This window comes from Delphinus delphis, chromosome 13 (assembly GCF_949987515.2).
Source record: "Delphinus delphis chromosome 13, mDelDel1.2, whole genome shotgun sequence".
Classification (NCBI taxonomy): Eukaryota; Metazoa; Chordata; class Mammalia; order Artiodactyla; family Delphinidae; genus Delphinus; species Delphinus delphis.
Genome location: NC_082695.1, coordinates 60,661,690 through 60,681,792, shown reverse-complemented (window position 1 = coordinate 60,681,792; position 20,103 = coordinate 60,661,690). Strand labels below are relative to the sequence as shown.

General features: G+C 46.3%; 1 protein-coding gene across 1 annotated transcript in view; it reads right to left on the bottom strand.

Moving 5' to 3' along the window:
* SETBP1 (SET binding protein 1) overlaps positions 1–19,898 on the bottom strand; it is a 370,803-nt gene extending 350,905 nt beyond the window's left edge. The window contains exon 1 of the mRNA XM_060029535.2: positions 19,090–19,898. The gene's annotated coding sequence lies outside the window, so the exon portion shown is untranslated. The remainder of the gene's footprint in view (positions 1–19,089) is intronic.
* Between the last annotated feature and the right edge of the window lie 205 nt (positions 19,899–20,103).

Here is a 20,103-nt window from a genome sequence, read left to right as displayed (position 1 = left end):
GAGAAATTACTTCTAATGCTGTGATTAATGCAAAACAAATGCTAAAAATGTTTCCAACACAAAAGTTATTTAATCATTATCAATCATTTAGATAAAAATAGTCACCCGAGACAGTTTTAATTCCCTTCCTAGACCTTAAATAAAGTACCGTATGTCTACATGACAACAAAAAAGAGAGGGGAGAGAGGGAGCATTTCACAGGCCTCTGGAAGTGCCAGGAATCCCCCCAGGATTTTTTATTCTGCCTTCCTCCTCACCAAACCATCATAGGATCAGCTAAACTATCCTTCACCCTTATTCACTCCATGTCCCATTATTCTCAATTTCATATTCATCATTTTTAAAGCTCAAAAGAAAGCCCAAATGCTCATTCTCAAGAGAAAAACCTCAAGCCCTGGGGCCGCCCTCAACTTCAAGACATCATCTCCTTCTACCCCTGGCTGTAGGTAAGATTACATCCAAGCCTTCACAAATGTCTGAACAGTCAGCAGAAGGCATTACAGCATACCTTAGGCTGCTACCTTTGAACCCATCAATTTAAGGAACTGACCAGCAAATGTGCCCACCAGAAAATGCCAAAAATGCCTGCAAACATACATTCAGAACAGCCAAGAACTGGAAACCAAACGGGTACTTCCTCCCACTGGAATCAGTACATTTTCAGCTGACGCCCTGTGAGGAAGACAGCCAGCAAGGCAGCAGGGCTTCAACATGGACCCTGCTCCCCAGAGAAGCCCAGGAACATACTCAGCTCCTGGAAATTGCACAGCCCCACAGAAAGACACGTTTACAACTGCTTCCACTTAGGGGAAAACCCAATGAATGCAGCACTTCTGCAAGAGAAGTGGCTGCCTGGTGAGAGCATGAGGCTCCTTCCCAAAGTTGTCAAGCAAACACTGGACTGCCACCTGTGCCCCATGCTACAAAAGGGACCAAGTCCCCACTTAGGAGCAGAGGAGGGTAGTTAGACCAGATGACACTATGTTTCCTTTACTTGTGAGATTCTTGTCTCATCTAGACTGATCTGCCTACCTGCCCAAAACCTTACATAGGTTTTAAAAAGTCATATTCAAATCAACATTCATTGAGGCCTCTCTTACTAGTGTCAGGTAACACACCGCTGTTGGAGGCATCAAGATGCCTGAGAACCTGTCCCTATTTACCTCTACTGAGCAAAAAACCATACAAATTGGTAGCCATGTTTCTTATGGCAACAGTGTTCAGTGGTTTACTCCCTCTGGCAGGAATCTCCAGCGTTACATTTTAATTCCCTGGTACCTACCAGTAAAGCGTCCTTTGGTCAGAGCAGAAGCTGAGGTATATTCTCCATAAAATTTCCTAAACTAAATCTATTTGGACCTTTGAACCAGAGTAGGTCAATAGCTACTGCAGGTTCTGTGATGAGAGAAAAGAAAGTAAATTCTAAACTTTAGAGGAATAGATAGGAGTACGAAGTGGATAAATTATCTATATTGAGAAAGTATCTTCCCTTTAAAAAATGACTCACTTCAGAGTTTCTTATATTTAGTAGTATAAATCATTAACTAATTAATATAGAAGACAAAGTTCCAAAACTTGAAACTCAAATAGTAAGAGATCCACAAAAAATGAATATTCAAGGGCTTCCCTGGTGGCGCAGTGGTTGGGAGTTCGCCTGCCGATGCAGGGGACGTGGGTTCGTGCCCCGGTCCGGGAGGATCCCACGTGCTGCGCAGCGGCTGGGCCCGTGAGCCACAGCCGCTGGGCCTGCGCATCCAGAGCCTGTACTCCGCAACGGGAGAGGCCACGGCAGCGAGGGGCCCACGTACCGCAAACAAAAAAAAAAAAAAAAAAAAAATGAATATTCAACAATTTTTTTTTCAGTTCTCCTCCAGTCAAGATCCTAAGATACACAATTTAAATACAATCTCTTTCCTCAAGGAGGTTACACTCTTGAAGAACGATTTGAAAAACAAAACAGATTTTTATATAAGGGATAGAAACAAAGGGAAGAGAAAGGGTTTTCCACTTGGGCAAGGTGTAGACTGATAGATAGGAAACTACACAGGAAGTCCTCAAGAGAGCATAGGATATGGCTCTGACCTTGAGGGGCTTCAATAAGTGGAGTGGGAAGGAAGACATGGCAAACAGAAGGAACAGCATGAGGCAAGGCCTGGGCAGGAGCACACAGGGTTATGTTCAGGAAAGAGAAAGCTGAGGTTTGGCTAGGAGGTGTGGTACAATGTGGTGACTGGTAAGAGGTATAGCTGGAGATAAAAGGTTACAGCCAGATCATGGACATCACTGAATGGCACGCTAATGAGCTGGATTTTATCTTAAAGGTAATGGGAAGCCATTTAAGTAGGGGATGTCAGTAGGGAAGGGGTATTATTAAAGTTATGCTTTAGAAAGATAATTCCGGCATGTGGTGTGAGGGCTGAATTAAGGGAACCTGATATTAGAGGCAGGGGGACCATAAAAAGGCTCGGCTGAAATTCAATTCTGGTTGCATGAGGACCAAACCAGGGCAGCGCAAGTATAAAAACTAGAGATGAAACAGTAATGCAGTTTCAAATAATCCCATCCAGGAGCACATCAATTCCAGACTTTCCCTACTGGTTTACCTTAAGAATTCAGTCTTAGGGCTCATTAGCCAACAAGCTGCATTCCCTATCAAGTCACACCAGTCTCCACAGTGGCATTACACACACACAGAGTTCTTTCTGCCTTGATACTTTTGTAGAATATTTTCTTATACCCTCTTCCAACCATGCAGGTGATGCCTGCCATACAACTGGTATTCTCCAAATGTTTGTTGCATGAAGGAATGAATGAGCAAATGAACAAACAGATCCCAAGCCTTCCCACATTTCAAGGTCATGCCCAAGTCTTCACTTCTCCATGGCAACATACTGCAAACTCTGGACCACAGCACTCACTCCTTGGCCTAACTTAACACTGCTCACAGCTGCAGAGCTTGCAACTAAATGCTAGTCATACAATGTCTTCTCATTGTTTCAGTACACAACTCTTATTTTCCTTACTCTATTGCAATTCAGGCTCAAGCTGAGACCAACTGTAACTGTACAACACTTACATTTGCTTCAGCACCCAGCGCAGGATGGGCACATGGAGGACTTCATGGAGTTCTTTCTGAATGAAAATGAATTAGCCCCTGACAGCTCATCAAAGTCCTGTGGTTCAAACTACTCCAACTGTAGCTCCACCCAGGCAGGCGGCCCCTGCACAGTTCACTGTCTATGCCCCTCATGACCACATGCAAGAGAGAGACACTTTCAAAAGTAAAGAGCAAAGAAACATAACCCATTTGTTTACTTCACAAGTACACAAGGCTGTTGTTCTCCTTTTGCCTTCTCCCAGCACGTACCTACCACCCCAAATTCACAGTTCCATTTTTTGGTGCATCAGAGAGACCACTGTGAGTCCTCTTGTGGCACTACTGCCAACGTGTCCTGTGAGTACACGTTCACTCAACGCACTCACAGAGGAGGGTGAAAACAAGAGCAAGGTGAAAACGGTTTGCCTTGTCACATTCCAGCAGCCAGCAATGACTCCAGAGGGGGCAGCGCACAATGGACACTCTGTACTGGCTCAGGCTTTCAGGCCAACAAAAGTTAACCCTTCTGTGGCTGTTTGCAGGACTTGAAATGAGAGGAGCAGCATAGGAACAATAATGCTTGCTTAGGAAATGACCACTCAGCAGGTTCCAGGAGAATAGAGGGGAGAGGAGAGGGGCTGTGATGTGCTTGGGAAAGAACACTGAGAGAGCAGTCCAAAGACTAGGCCCGCCTTTCACTGACCGTGAGATGCTAGACAAGTCACTCTAAGTCCCTTACTCCATACTTATCCCAGCAATGAACTGAGCAGGGCCAAGGTCTGTTCCATACTCAAGACTGTGTGATTATACACTGCACAGCCATAGACCAAAGTGGGTAGTGTGAGCCTACAGAATTATTTGTCTGAGGGCCCAGGGGAATCCTGCTTGGCTCCATGTGCTTCATGACCCAAATAAGTCCCAGGGAGTAAGTACATCCTCTCTCCTCCATGATCTACAAAATGGAAGTATTTTTCCTAGTCTAGAACACATTCACTACCTGCAGCCTTGAGGGAACTCTTACTAATCCTGGAACTTGGTGGAAATGCAAATTCTCAGGCCCCACCTATGGTGGGGCCCAGCACTCTGGCTGGTACCAAGGCCTCCAGGCAGTTCTGATGGGCTTAGGCTTTGCCTATGTGCTTACCCTTACCAACTGACTTGACCAAAGAGCACTACTGCTCTATGTTTAAAGGGAATTCTCCCTTACAGTTTTACTTTCAGTCTCTTAAGAACAGACATCAGTGGCATTTTATTCATCTATGCAATCCCAATGCCTAGCACAGTACCCAGTGCATAATGGGCACTCAAGAAATGTTGGTTGACTGAATTAATAAATAAACAAACTAGCTTGGGCTGGGCTTCCCAGCATCATCCACCTCTCCCATCTGCTTTGCTTCCAGGGCACATTCAGGCCATCATCACCCTGACCACTGCTTTCCAAAGTGTCAACATGGTGGAACCGATACAGCCCTTGGCATATATAACAGGAGTCAAAAGATGCGGATTCTGGACCTAGTTCTGCCACTTAGGAGCCCTCATAAGCCCTCTTTCAGCCTTGGTGTCTCATCAATGAAATGAGAAAAAATGTCTTCCTGGTCTTCCTCATTAGGTTATAGTTTTTATCTCTTTTATTTTTTTTCTAATGGAACTATATGCTTCTTGTAAATTTTTTTTAATAGCAAATGCACCTCATAAGGTCTTAAAGGCAAACAATGACAAATATAGGAAGAGTTTGCTGCCTCATTCCTGACCTTTCCCAAACTCCCCCCCAAACTCCTCATCCTCAGTCCTACCTCAGCTCCTTACTCTGCAGACCCCATAAGGCTGGACACTTCTCTCATCTTTACATGTAGAAGACACTGAGCTGCCTATACAATCCTCAGGTCAGAACCTTTTCCCTTAAAACTCTGTAGAATGTCTTCTAGCATTTGCAGTAACAGAAGAGAAAATGGAAGCCAGCCTGGTTTTGTTTCCTTTGTCGGTAACTTGTTTCATGCTTTTCTAATTGGAGATTTTTTTTTTCACTGTAATAGAATTGTATTAATGACAAAATGAGTAGTGTGGATGTCACTTCTTTTATTTTTCCTGGAATATAGTGTGTCTTTTGGATCTGTAGTGCAGGTTATTTCTAGTTCAGAACCGTTCCCTTCAATTATTCCTTTAGTTATTTCTTCTATTCAGTGGTTCTGGCTTCTAATTTTTTTCCTGTAACCTCAGTTTAGAATTCTCATCTCTGTTCTCCATTTGTCTCATTCTCTCTCTCACTGTTTTTTGCATTGTGGGAGAGCATTCCTTAATCTAAGGTCCATAACACCAATTTAATTCTGTCTTCCATCCTCCCTTTGCCTTTATTGACTTCACTGTGGATGTTTAATTTTGCAATTGCACATTTTGTATCCCTGGAATCTAACCTTATTCATCCTTCTTTCTGTTAATTCTGATGCTTTTTCATCTCAGCATTCTCTCTCCTTGTTACTTTATGTTCCTTTTCCACCGGGGGTCATGCCTCTTCCTGTTGCAGATGTCTGGCAGCTATCTAAAATTCTTATTTTCCTATTGTAGTAAATAATATCACAATACTGTTCTTTTTTCCTTGTTCTGAGTGTTTCTCGCCTAAGGTCTTGTGTTTGATTAGTTCTCTTCACTCATGCTCTGAGGAAAAAGCCATGCAGGGCAGTCTTGTCTACAGAGAAAGCACTAGACTGCTACCTTCCATCATCCATCCATCCTGAAGTCAGTCAAGTCCTTCTCTCAGAGCTATCGCTATTATCAGTGATCTGGTCACCTCAGTTCCTAGTGAATAGTAACAGTGGTATGTTGGGGCTCATGAGAGCCCACCCATGTGAGTCTCATCCCAGGTCCACTTTCTGTGGTGTCAAGCTGATAGCTTGAAAATTGGCTATGGTAGGAGTGTTTACACCACAAGAATCAGCAAACTTAACAAATCAGGGCTTAGAAAAAAATCAAGAGAACAGGGTGTTAAGCATTTACACAACTGATAGCAGACATCTACCTACTACTCTTTTGTGTGACTAAAAGGGGATTCTTCTGTCAGATTCTTTGCAACTCGGAGCAGCTGAAATCCACAATGTGCACTGTCACATAGACTCTTTATGTCTACCTCAGAACTTTCCTTGAGGAAACATCTCTGCCCAGAAGTCAACGACTCCTCGCAAACCTCCCTCCTCCAGTCTTGCCCATTTGTTCTCTGAAAGCTGTAGACTTTGAGAATATGTATAATGATGTTAGGGAGAAGACAGTCTTTGGTTGTTTTATTAAAGTTGTCTGTGCAGTAGATCTGATGACTGCCTATTTTTCTTATTGACAGAAATTTGAGTTTCTGATCTTAGGGGGACAAACTGTGTAAAAGGATGGAGTGTAAGCCTACCTGGCAACAGATAGCAAAGCAGCTGCATCTTCAACTTAGGCTCATTGGCTACGGTTATAAGAAATCCCTTCTCAGATTCTGGCAAGAGACTGACCATCTGTCTGATTTTGGCTTTGGGGTGGTTGACGTTCATCTCCCTATATGTCTTCTGAGGTATTTAGGTGGGGAGTCAGAAGTGGCCTTTTCCTCTTGGGGGACTTTATATGTGTCTGGGATCCTCTTCTGCTCCCTCAAGTTAACACCTCTTCATTACTCAGGCCCAGGTCAAAGGGTACTTCCTGAGCTTCACAAACCACATCAGGACTCCCTGTTTTGTGCCATTAGAGCATAGAGCTTTTCTTTCCTAGCACTTACTATATTTTATAATTAATACTTGTACTACTCTTGGTTTCAACTCTGCCTGCCCCACTAAATGGGAAGCCCTTGAGGGTACATGCTGTGTTTGTTTAGCTAACCATGGAACCCCCAGGGCCCGGCACAGCTCCTGATCCATGGATCCAAATTATTCACTGTGTGAATGCTGAGTGAGAGGCCGTGTCAAAGACCTGCCAGGTGCCATTTGACTCAGATGCCCATGACTCTGAATGTTGTGTCTCTAAAGTCCACATGCTGCAGAAGCATACAGAGTAAAAGCTCCATAAACACGGATAAAGTGATCAAGCAACCCAACCCTCACCAGCTCTCAATCAGAGAGGGCGAAGGCAGCTCTGCCACAGCTCTCTGACCCTGCAAACATACCAGTGGTCTCCAGCAGAGAATGAAGAGCAGACTCAGTGGCTTTTTTATATTACATACCTGTGTGGTACATTCCTGATCACAGTTCACCTCCTCCAAGCAGCCTTCTCTGAGTCCTACACCCACCACATTCCCCAGCAGCATCTCTTGAGTGGCAGCTCCCCCAAATCCCACTGATTTGCTTAACTTCATATAATTCCCTAATTCTTCTGGCTGGCCCATCCTTTCTTCTTTCTCTGCCTGGTTACCTCTAAGTCATCCTTCAAGAACTGGGTCAAGTTTCACTTCCTTCATGAAGACCGGCTGGGCCTTCCTTTTCTCCTCCTTTCCCCTTGTGTGTACACATGTATACACACACACTTATACGCACTCACACTCACAGGTGGTCTTGCTCTCACTTCCCTGGGCATTCTGCTATCAAAGCATTTGGCAAACTGTATTGCAGTGTTAACAGCTGGGTTTTAAGTGGGTCTCTGCCACAGTTCTGAAGACAGTGAACATACTCAGTAAGTGTCCAACAGCAAGTGTCCAAGCCATGTTTCCCCTTGAAAGGAGGAACGGAAGTAGCACTGATTTAATGTCGCAGGTTTACATTACTTAACCTCTCTTTTCCGTTTAGTAGTAGTGTTCTTGGAAATTACATTTAAACCGTTCAAGTTTCACTTGGAAATTGGGTAATAATCCTACCTCAAGGGCTGTTTTGAGAAGTAATTGAAGATTAAATAAGATATTTATGAAAGATCATGTTGGGATCACCTTAGTGGGCATTCAAAACTTTTGGTAAATTTCATTTACTCCTGTAGTCTGTGTCACCCACACTGGCTTTTGGCTAAATGTTGCCTTTTCTTTGCAGATCCCAAGTAAAGCCCGAGAGTTGGGCGTTGGAGACCAACCTCCTCCACCTCCCTTTACAATGGGAAGCACAAACAAGTAGTTTAATTTGTACCTACTAACGTGAGTGTTTTGATGTTGTTTGACTATCGCTTTCTTCTTCTACCCAGTTTGTCTTGTGGAGGAAATAAGACTTAGTTCAGCCATGAATTCCAGGCTCAATTCCCTGCTCTGCCATTCGGAGCTGGGTGAACTTAGGCAAGTTCTTTTTTCTCCCTGGGTCTCCCCATCCTCATTTGTAGAACACGGGAGGTGATGAGGTGAACTCTGTGGCCCTCCAGCTCTGACCTTCTCAGGTGCTGAGCCCTCTCTCCTCAACTTGATGACCAGAAGCCCTTCAAAGACAGAGCTGGTACCTTACACCTCTGCATAGGTTTTACTGGTTCTGCAGGTCTGCTTGGCTGAACCTAACATAAAACTAAGAATCAGTCCCTGTGCTCAGGGATCTCCATGACAGGGAGAGAAGCAGAATCAAATTCCCAGGCCTGAGGCCGAGAGCACACTGTTAACCAACAGTTCCAGTTCTAGCAGCAAAAACAGTGCCTCCTCTGGGAACCAATAACACAACACAACAGCACGAGCCCTCGGTCTTCGGCCCCGGGGAGAGGTCTCCACAGCACTGGCTAGGCCAATCCTCAAGTTTACAGATGGAGCTCTGGTTTTGGCATATTACCTGTTGCCTGCATTTTTCCACTCAGTCAAGAAAAGCACACACTTGTAGTGCGAGAGGGGGTTAAATACAACAAATGGCCTCTACAGCCATTATCAATTTAATCCAAACAACAGCCCTGTGATGCAGAAGACCCATCCTCATTTTAAAGATGTGGAAATGTAAATGTCCAGGAAGGCAAATAATTTGCTCAAGGGCACACGCTACCTGTGCCAGAGCCACAGTCAAATTCAGGCTTATATGATATTCCAAAGTCTGTGCTTTTACTTTTAGATCATGATGTCTCTAAAACACTAAGTGATGCCAGCTTTTGGCCAAACGCTCCTAGCTACTTCTATACATAGGAGCTCTAAAACCAGTTTGCCATCTGACTTGCCACATCACTTAAATTCTCTGGGCATCAGTTTTCTCATCGGCCTCCTAATCTCTTCACAGACTCTTCCAAGGAAAAAAGTAAATAATATACGCAGAATAGCACCTAAATAGGTTAAATATGTAGGGTTGGCCTGTAAGAAATAACTGTGATCATAATACTTCTTGTCCAAGTATATTAAAGAAGATCCACATGGTAAAGAAAATGATCCTAACTTTGAAGAGGGAAATAGTATATAATAAGTGCTTTAAGTTTATTCTTTGATTTAACCCCGAGATGTACCCATTTTACAGATAAGAAAACTGAAATTGAGGTATTTGTTGAAATCACAGAGGTAGTTCTGTCTGACTCCAACTGTCATTTGCTTTCCATTGAACCATAATGCCACCAGTCTTTAAATATCCAGCATTAGTAGTCACTTAAACTCTGATCCTCCACCATACCACGTGTAAACTGGGATGAAAATGGTAGACTTATCTGAGGGCAATGCAGCTAAACTGAATAATCAAACAGATAATAAATTCCCTAGTCATTCTTTCAAGGCCCTTTAATTTTTACCCCACTACCTGTTCAGTCTTAATTCAAATTCCTTGACTTCTCAACCGTCGGATTCAGCAATCGCTTTGCTTATTGTCATTTGAATGTAAAGTGTAATCTGACACTTCCATGTTTGTGCTTCTGCCACAAAGGAGATGCTAGGCATATCAGAGAGTAAACAAATACTGGCTCCATTTCCTGTCCTTTGTGATATTTCTCCTTCAGCTTTCGTGCATGGTCATTTAAATATTGCATTGTTACTTGAAACTTCAATCTCCAATTATGCTTTAAACTCCTGGAAATGAGTACCTGTATCACAGAGCTTCTTTGTTTCCCAGAGTGGCTGATCCCCATTCTGAATGGTTATATGTAGTTTTATTTTTGTCCTGAAGGTGCCTCTTTTGGACTCCAGACTGAAGAGTTGGTGGCTGACAGGACTAGTAGTGGGAAGGACAGTCAGATGTCAGGATTCTCTCCAGTATGGCATGCGTGGAAGTGTTCCTCACACCTACCCTCCTCACATTCTGAAAACTCCAGTCATGGCTCCCGTCTCAGCTCAGGGGAGATGTAGCCTTGGCCTACTCCTCACGGGACCCCATCCTGTCTGTTTTGCTGACTGACACTCCACAGAGCCCTACATGACTGTCCTCTGTCGCTGCTCCTCCACTGGTTTTCATGAGTTCTCATGGAGTCTTCCATCAGATTGAGAACAGAGACAACCTCCTCTCTATCTCTTGAGGTCCCCACAGCACCATCAGAGTCTATCATACTCATGTTTAAATGTGAATGAGCAAACCAAGTTTGCTGAATCAGAAGGTTGAAAAGTTGAGGAGTTTGAATGAAAACTCTGGACAGCTAAGACTGGGCCCAACTTAGCCCTGAATTTTGTCCTTCGCACTGCTGTCAGGAAACCTCAGACCAGCAAGATGCCTGCTATGGGTGACCTGTGCCTCAATATCAGCCAGCTGGACCTTCTGCATCAAGGCCTCCCTGCTCCTACCAGATGCAGTACATGTTCATGATTAGCATTCGTTTCCTTGTGGCAATTCCAAATTCACATTCAAACTCTGTCCCATCTCTGCTACTGTACCCACCAAGAATGTCCCCTTGTTTCAGTTCCACCATCAACCCCAAAACCACCTCCTCCTTGAAGCCTTCCCTGACTGCACTTTATGCCTGATCAACCAAATAGCATAATTCCATGTAGATCATGCTCCCACTTTGGCTTCAGACGGATGCTTTCCTTTTGAGCTAAGCCTGTCTCTCCAGATATACTGTCCATTCTCCAAGGGCAAAAGCCATGTCTCATACCAGACCTTTCTCACCCAACAGTGCCAAGAACAATGGAACAAATTGCAATGCTGAGACCTTAATAAACATCCAAAAACTGACTGTAATCAAGCTCTGGAGTACAAAATAATGAACAGAGAGAAGGCCCACAGGGCTTTCACATCAAATCATCCTTTTTAGTCACCATTATGAATCAATACTTAAAAAAAAAAAAATCAAAGCTCTCATTGCTCGAATAACAATAGGTCACAGACATACCACCCAACAACTGCAAGGGACTTGCCACCCAGATTTCATTATTTTGCTACAAGCACAACAACTGTGCCCCAATTGCCTCTAATGAGAGTTCTCAGGCCACTGCATTGAATTCATCAAATTTAGCATCTCCAGCAACTATATCTTTCCAGGCCCAAGTTCAAACCCCAAGCAGTTTCTTTCCACTGACAGAAATCTCAATCTTTGGCAGATAAAAGGAATAAAGAAGAAATTGCTTTTTACGGAGTTAGGCTAATTGAGTTCCTTGCCTTTTTTTTTTTTCTATTCCAAGTCCTAGAGTAAAAGTAATTGCAGCATCTCAGTAGCTTGTAGAGCCTTGCTCTTCCTAAATACTCAAGCAGTGTGCTCCTAGGTGACTCAGAATGCCCTCTGAACTCAGGTCAAAACCCAGCTTTCCTGATTCCACCCCAACCCTAATCTCAGAGGCCTCTGGCTTTGGACAAACTGCGGGTCACTCGCTTTCATCCAAATGCATACAAACCAACTCACTAATTGTTATTGAACACAGGCCATGAAAGGGCAGACTCTGCTGTGGGGACTGAGCAGACATCCCGGGAGCACAGGCACAGCCCTAGCCTTCATGCCCAACAGAATCTACACAAGAAAACAACGCCTAGCCCCCGAGATCCATGAGGTCCGAAAGTAACCATGGCAGAGATTCCAAATGCCTACTGGGCACAGGAAGCAGTAGCAAAGCCCAGATAGGGAATATAGTCTAGATATTCCAGAAGCCGTCTTTGTCTGCTTCATTTCCGTTGTCTCAACTCAGTCATTTCACCAAAGGGGGCCAGTTTTCAAAAGATGTAGAGGATCAATCCTTTTCTTCCTTCCACATTATTCACTACAGTACTTCTTCACACTTAGCTCACCATCCCCTCCTCTCCTTTCCGTGTCCCCAAGTCTGGCTCTTTGGTGCTCACTAGGGAGTTTCTCCTGGTCCCAGTTCCTCTTCTGAAGGTAACTCTCATCCACAGCAAACACTTAGCAAAGTTCACTGATCCTCAGTGGGAGTGGTGTGAACAGTTGTTGGGGTGCCAGGAGTTCTGAGCTTTAAGAAACCTTTAAAATTCCCAGGACACTTCTACCTATAGAGTCACAGAATTTCAGAAGGGGCCCTCCCTCCACATCAATCCAAACTCTTTCTCTTTACCATGGCTCAAGCTAAGGAGCAGAAAGGCAGTGCAGCTTGTCCTATACCATGTGCTGACGGGGAGCCAGCCCAGCCTGCATCCTGCCTCTCAGAAGCCTGTCCCTGGAACTTTCCCCTCTGAGTGCATTTCTCTGCTCAGCCTTCTTTTCCACTGCAGCCAGGCGCACTCAGTCACCGAGGAGTGGGAAGCACTTGGACTTAAGTAACAAAGAAGATTGCATGGTTAAGTGCCAAAATGAGTGTGGGGGACAAAAAAATGCAATTGGAATTTTCAGAGAAAGTCAAGAGCTATGTGTGCGAGAGGGGCGAGGAGGCTCTAGTAGGTACTTAATAAATATTTTGATGATTGAATGAATGAGTGAATCAGTGACTGATAGGATGTAACATGCAGTAAAACATTAACTCTTAGGCTTTGAGGGAGAAACTGAGAGTGGGCGATTGCCCCTGAAAGATAGCCAAAAGTATAAAAAGCCGTTGACATAAGTACTTATTATTCACTTTGTCTAAGAGGTCCTCGTTGTGTTGCTTCACCATGCAGAGCTTTAGTGTATCTTAAACAACATTCACTTTTAATATTCTATCTCTGCATAAATTCTGTGATTTACTCATGCAACAGAAATCATTCATAAGTAGGGCTTTGTGGGGCAAACTTGGCCCCATCCCTCAAGGACTCACAGCCTGGAGAGGTGAGTGACAATGAAGAACAAAGCAGCACGTGCCAGATGCCCGGCAAGTACTTTAGTCCTGAAGGGCTCTGGAGAAGGCAGTGAAGAGCTAAGAGCTGGTCAGGTGTCCGAAGAGGTAGACACTTTGGCTAAAAGGGACCAATAGGGACACCTTCCAGAGAGGAGTCGTTGATACAGAAGGAGCAGAGGTGTGGAGGTGGACAAGTGTACATAGTGCCCAGGGTCAGCAAGGAAATCAGTCTGATGGGAGCAGAGGCCTGTGCGTGCTGCATAAAACGGGGTTCACCCGAGAGTGCTGCAAGGTGCCTGGTACAGGCTGCTGGACAGGGCGAGCCAGGAATCGTGGGAAAGAGAAAGAGGAGCAATACAGAAGAGTCAGACAGCAAATGGACTGTGAAGAACTTCCCTGATTCGAGAGAACTTGCTGGGTTTGTCGGGACAGATGCAATCTTGCTCTCAGTTCTGTTCTTTAGAGAGCGTACAAATCCTGTCTTGAATATCATTTCTCAGCCACTGTGGTTCCCTGATGAAAACTCTCCCCCTCGCACTCGCCACCCATTACCTCTCCTATCTGTGTGTCTCCATGTCTTTTTCTTTCTCCTTCTCATTCTTAACTCAAAGAGCATTTCCTGAGCACCAATACATCCTTGAGTCAAAATTGCATACTATCTGAGACACTGAGTCTCAGATGTATATGTAAAGTAGGCATCCAACAATTCAACTGATTTAAAAATACATATACTGTACACACTTTTTTCCCCCTTTGGTCAACTCAGGAGCACAAAACAACTATTCCCTGCCTGTCTTAGAACACAAGGGGCCTCTACAGGCATTTCTGGTCAAGCCAAGAGGTTATTAACCTCCAAGCGATGGTGACAATAATCCCAGACATCAGTTTCCAGGAGGCAGTGTGGAAATCCTCTCAGAGTTCAATTACTGAAATTAGCTGGTATTATTTAATCTGCAGAACCCCTATGTAGTAGTCAGGGTAAGCATATTTTATCCCTATTTTACTGATTAGTTTACTGAGGCTCAAAGAGGTTAAATAACTTTCCAGGGACATTTAGCTGGGAAATAGTAGGGACAGGATCCAAAGCAGATCTTGTCACTTCAGGTGTGATGCTCTTCACACTTTAACAGAGCCATCTGGTCCCATGTGGGCCACCAACTTGTGTCATTTCAGCAAGTCAGCACATCAATGGCCTCATCTTCTGAAAGGGGATAAAATGCTTAGTAAGCCTCCCTCTTTAGAAAATCAAGGGGGCAGATGTGGTATAAAGATGTTTTTGAAAAGAAAAAAGTGCCATGCATATAAAAAGGAGTATGTTTTGATAGGAAAAGATAAGTTGGGTCAAAGAAACATTTTTCCAAGCTGGCAAAGTTCTGAAACTCTTATCTGCTCTCCATTCATCCCCTCTCCCTTCCCAGCACTTGGAAAGGTAGAAGCCTCTGCCTGCCTGGGGGTTAGCTCAGCTGGCTTTGCCTGTAATTATTTCTCATGGATCTGCAGATCACAATCCATCATTAGCTCCTGGGGAGGGGTAGCTGCTTCCTCCCAAGAGATCCTGTGGACTTCAGGGCTGCTCACATTCTCCATTTGACCCTGGCATTATTTGCTCTGAACTGGATAGGAAGTCAACTGCAGGTTTCCACACCAAAGGCCATTAAAAAAATAATGTTTCCTCAACCTTAGATGGTACTCTCTAAGTGGGTAAAAAACCAACTCTGAAAGGGAAGCTGTTCTGACCCGACTCTGAAAATTCCAGATGTGAAATGTAAGGGCCACTAAGTTGGACTCAGTTATCTAAGGTCACCAGTTTCCCCAAAAACTTCATATTGCCCCAACCTAGTATGTCTAAGGAGGCATGAGAATCTAGTAGTAGGCTAAGTGAAAATGGAAATAAATACTTAGAGCCAAACAAGAATGTAAGTTGGCATCTTTCCCCTGCATTTATGAAGTAGTACACTCTGCGGGCAACTTGGTGTTTACTTTTCTGCACTTAACAAGCCTTTGGCTGCCCAAAGTGTCTGCAACTTCATGGAGAGTTTGTGAAACACCAGGGTTTCCCTTAGAAACAACCCTAAATGAAGCTCACACCTATGGCAATAGGTCTGATGGCTGTACTCCTTATTCAATCCTGACCCAAAACATTTTGGGAAGCTCGCCAGGTTTCACAATATACCATAGGATAGCAATGGAATTGGACTGTTTTGCTCACTTCTTCACAGCAACCCAAGGACCAAGCATAGTGATGTGTGGCCAGGACTCTATGAGCCTCCTTTTCTCAGGGCAGTGCTGCCACCCCTCCAGGACAAGAGCAGCCTCTTGTCTCCACCTCCACCCCTAAATAGACCTCTCCCACACAGTGGGTCTCTAAGCAAACTCGGTAACGTTATCTCATTTTTTAAGGCACTGCAACTTCTTACAATGTTAATGTGTTAATAATAATTTACCCCATTCTTCTGGCAGGAGCAAAACTGAAGCAACTTGAAATGCCATCAGCAAAAAATTATTTATTTCCCATTCCTGAGCAGTGAAGAAAACAAGGTTTTGTTTGGCCAGGTCCACTCTTGATAGCTATCTGGTTTCAATTAAAACTTCAAGTCTCCAAGGGAAAAACTGGCATTCTGGGCCGCTGAGGCCCAGCCAAGTTTCAGTGTCTCTACAAGATTTCAGAAAGGATGTTCCATCCAGCCAGCCACCTCTCATCTTCCTCCTTTTGCATATCATATAGAAGCTTCAGAGCAGAGACTAAAGTACAACTAAAAATAATGACCAGGTTGAAAGAACTCTGCCCTCCTAGAGATACATTTTTTGTGCCAGAGAAGTATTGATTCCGCTCCTAATGGAATTGAAAGTCAAGATAACAGCAGAAATGGAATCAAGAATCCAGAGGAAAGTGCCTACCTATTTATTTCTTCTTCAGCAAACTCCTGCCTCTCCCCACTGACCATTTTCAACTAAACTTTCTACAGAGATTCCAAGCACTGTTCTCTCTTTGCCCCCAGCCCTCATTTAGGTCAGGTGATTTACAAACTAGCTTGCCATGAATAATAAATGCACTCACAGGACCAGAAGCCCTCGTGGCACCACCAAAGGGGCTCCTTGGTTCACTCAGGTACACCCCTAGGACTCCCCTGTGTGAACTCCAGAACTGGGCCTGCCAGCAGTGCCTTCCTATGGGATGTTCTGATGTTAACATACGAAAGATTGGATTACACTCCTTCACTTGCCTACCCCATTCGTGAACATATAAGGCAGTTGATATTTTCTCCCAGGCTCTGAGTGGCCCCCTTCGGAACCACATCACTGCCTCTCAGCCACTCCTCCTTATGTTCACTACAAGCCATCCCATCCCCCACCTCCAATTTGTTTATTCCAGTGACACATCTATTTTCCCTGCTAAGGTAGACAAGTCTGTTTCCCTCCTCTGGCTCCCAATAGCATTCACTCACCACCTCCTCCCCCCAGCCCCGCTCAGGTTACTATAGTGGCTAGCAGCTCCCAGAGCCCAGCTCTAACACCAATTCAACTTCCAAAGACTAAGACTTTTCTTTCCTTAATGGGGGAGGGGAGATGGTGTGCAAAGCAGCACTTTCTGAGTACCTGGTCTCCTATCTTCTCAGGCTACATACACCCTGGAGTTTGCAAATACTCTGTGTTTAACCATACTCTTCTGATCTGTCCTGAAGCCCTTCTTTGGTAGCAGGCAAAGCAATTAAGTACAGAGGAAAATACTGCATCTTCAGCTTAACTGAAACCTGGGACTTCCGAGTCAGGGCAAAAGATATCACTCCTCCCTCCACTAGTCTTGGGATGGCAGAAACCACAGAAAGCAGGAGAAAGGGGAGGGAGTGACCTGGGATTGTAAACTGGCTACATTTTAAAGTGCTACAAACTTTCTCCTCCCTCACAGGCCCCTGGACAGCTGGCTCCGCCTCCCTATCCCAGCCAGACAACATCCAACTGGGGTGTGTGAGGATAACTCTCCCAGACCATCCTGGTCTGGCCCCAGTGTTGCAGATGTGGCCTGCATAGAACACCCTTCCTCTCCTCTCCACGTCCTTCTTTCCCAAACGACTCCTGCCCCTCCAAAACACACGAGTGTGTGTGTGTGCACACATACACACACGTTTTGAGGATAAGGATGGATTAGGAAGGGCACATCTGATTTACCTGTGTAAACTACAGGAGGGTAAAAGATGGGGCAGGACTGCCAGATAGTTTTGGCAATAGCGACTTTATGAAGTTAGTTTTTGCATAAAACTACAGGAAAAGAAGAAAAACAGGATGAAGAGTAAAGGAATGAAAAGGAAGAGAATAACAAATAATGTAAGAGGAAAATAAGTAATATTAGTATCTCCATAAATACCATAGACTCCAACTAACTTTAGGAAAAAAGATGTGGATAGTGATGAAGGGGACGGGGACGCTTGGAAGGAAAAGTAGCTGTGGTAGAATTCCAAAATAAACTGCCCTTTCGGAGGAGAGCTTCTGCAGGGATATAGAGAAACACAAATTGGCCTTTTAGCATTAGATGTCAACCATGAGATTATCAGGACAGTTTATTTGAAGCGGAAACGAATCGGAAATCCTTCCCTGAACAGTCCTCCTAGACCAACATACACACCCTCAGAACCCACAGAGACACACATAAAGAATAAATGCAGCATCAGGGGGCAATAAGAACCCGCTCCCCACACTCCCAGCACCTCTAGCCTCATCTCATACTTCCAACTGCACAACTTTCCGATCTCCAAAGAAAATACTTCCAGTTGGATCCTATTTCAGAATTGTAACTGGTGTGGGTTGTGATAGGAGGGGTGTGTGCAGCCTGTAGGGGATGGGGACTGGAAGACAGCATTTCGGTAGTTCCTTATTTTTGTAGAGCCAGCATGCTCTACCGATCAGAAATTGCTATTACCCAACAATGCTTCCATCACAAATACACACCAAAAACAGCATCAGCGTTATCACCATCTTGCTAAAGATCTGCCCAGTCCAGTTTACCTGACTTTGTCTCTGTGGAACTTCTACAGTATTTTAGTCAAAGAGATAATCGTTTGAAAGACAAAAACAATAAATCGATACTGAAGTGTTCCCTTTCAAGAGTTATTTCCCACTGGAAACGACCGAACGGGGAAGCCTGTCGTTAATTCCCAAGACCACGGCTCCTCTAGAAACACACACAATGCGTGCTTTCAAAAAAGGCATTCGTCTGCTTTTAAGGGAATTCCTGTCTTTTCAGAGTCCCCAAACCGGAGAGCACGAGAAAGAGACTCAGATCCATTGATTAAGATTTTAAGAAAAAGACTAACACAGAGCCACGACGCAAGCACACACCAACCTTAGCCGGCTGGACCACTTCTTCCCTGTTCTTCTTTCTATTAACGACACGTTAGATTCTGATACATTCCCCCCCACCCCCCCAAAAAAATCTAACTAGATACAATGTAGCTCTCTAGCTCCACTTAACCTGCAAGTTACAAAGAGAGAGAGAAAAAAATATCCTGCCGCCTTCCCACCCCTTTCCCTCCCCCCTCCCCCTCTCTAGTCCACTCCGCCAACGCCAAACCCGCCAGCCCCGGCAGTCAGCGGCCGGACTGAGGGAGGGTGCAAAAGGCGTGGGGAGGGAGAAGGCCGGGGTCGGGGGCGGTGGGGGGGGGGGGATCAGATTAGGCCAAACTCAATAAGGTCCCAGACCTCCAGCCCAACGCCGCCACCAACGAGTCACTTCAAATGAGCCAGCATCTCTGCCCACAGCCGGCGGGCCGTAATCGCGCCCATCCTCGGCAGCCTCGCCGGGACCGGCATCCCGCCCCTTCGGCCCGGTCTCCCCCTTCCCATCGGTGCAAAGTCAAAGCCCCGGCGAGGCAGCTTTAACTTTTTCATGCAGGGAACACACACCGCCCCCGACCCCGAGCGTGCGGCGGCCCGCGGCGTGGCTGGAGGCTGGGCGCCGGGCTCCCGGGCCAAGGTCGCCGCGCGTGCTCACCCACGTCCCGGCGACTCCGGCTCCGCTGGCCCCGGCGCTCGCTCAGATCCCGGCTCCCGTCGCTCGCCCGAGCCCCCGAAGGTGCTGCTGCGGCAACTCCATGGCGATGAGCATCTGTCACACGGCGAGCCGCGGGCTGGCCACCCTCGCTCGGGGGGCGCCGGGGCCCCCGGGCGCCCGGAGGCGGAGGCGAGCGGCGGGCGCCCCGGCCGGCCCCGCGCTTCCCGCCCGGCGCTGCCGCCTGCGCCGCGCCACCGATTTACGGAGAGAGATATCAAGGGGGAAAATGGCGTCTCCGGAGCCCGAGGAGTCCTGGAGTAATCACATTCACACACACACGCCCGCACGCACACACTCGCACACCGCGCGCCGCGGGCCTGGCTAATTTTAGCAGGAGCCCCCCCACCCCCCAAATTATATATATCCCAGTCTCTCCAATCAATGCTATTTTTTTTTCTTTTCTTCAAAGGATGGATTGGAGCCTTAAAAAATGTTGCCGGGTTCGGGCTCGCAGGAGGCGGCGCGCCGAGGGCGAGGGCGCTTTTGCTGAGCTGTGCAGTTCGGTCCGCGGCGCCCGGCGGCCCAGCCCGCCAGCCTGTCCGCCCGCGGTCGCTAGTGCTGCCGCCGCCGCCGCCGCCGCCGCTCCATGGCCGCGCCCGACCCGCGCCCCCGCCGCGTCCCCTCGCCACCGGCCCGCGTCCCCGGCGAGCGCTGGAGTGGGGTCGGGCCCGAGTGGCTGCCTCCCGCGCCCTCTCCCGAGTCCCGGAGTCCTAGTGAAAGGAAGGGGGAGGGCGCGGGCGGGGGAGGGGGAGGATCGGAGCGGCAGCGCGGCGGAGCCGAACGGGGACAGCCACCCCGCGATCTGCCTCGGAGGGGATGCGGGAACCCACACCGCTCGAACAGCCGATCGGGGGCCGCTTCCCCGACTTGAGCCGGGGGAGGCACAGCCAGTAACAGGCGAGCGACCTCTCCCTTCACCCTCCTGCAGTGAATTTCTGTGAATTTCGATCAATT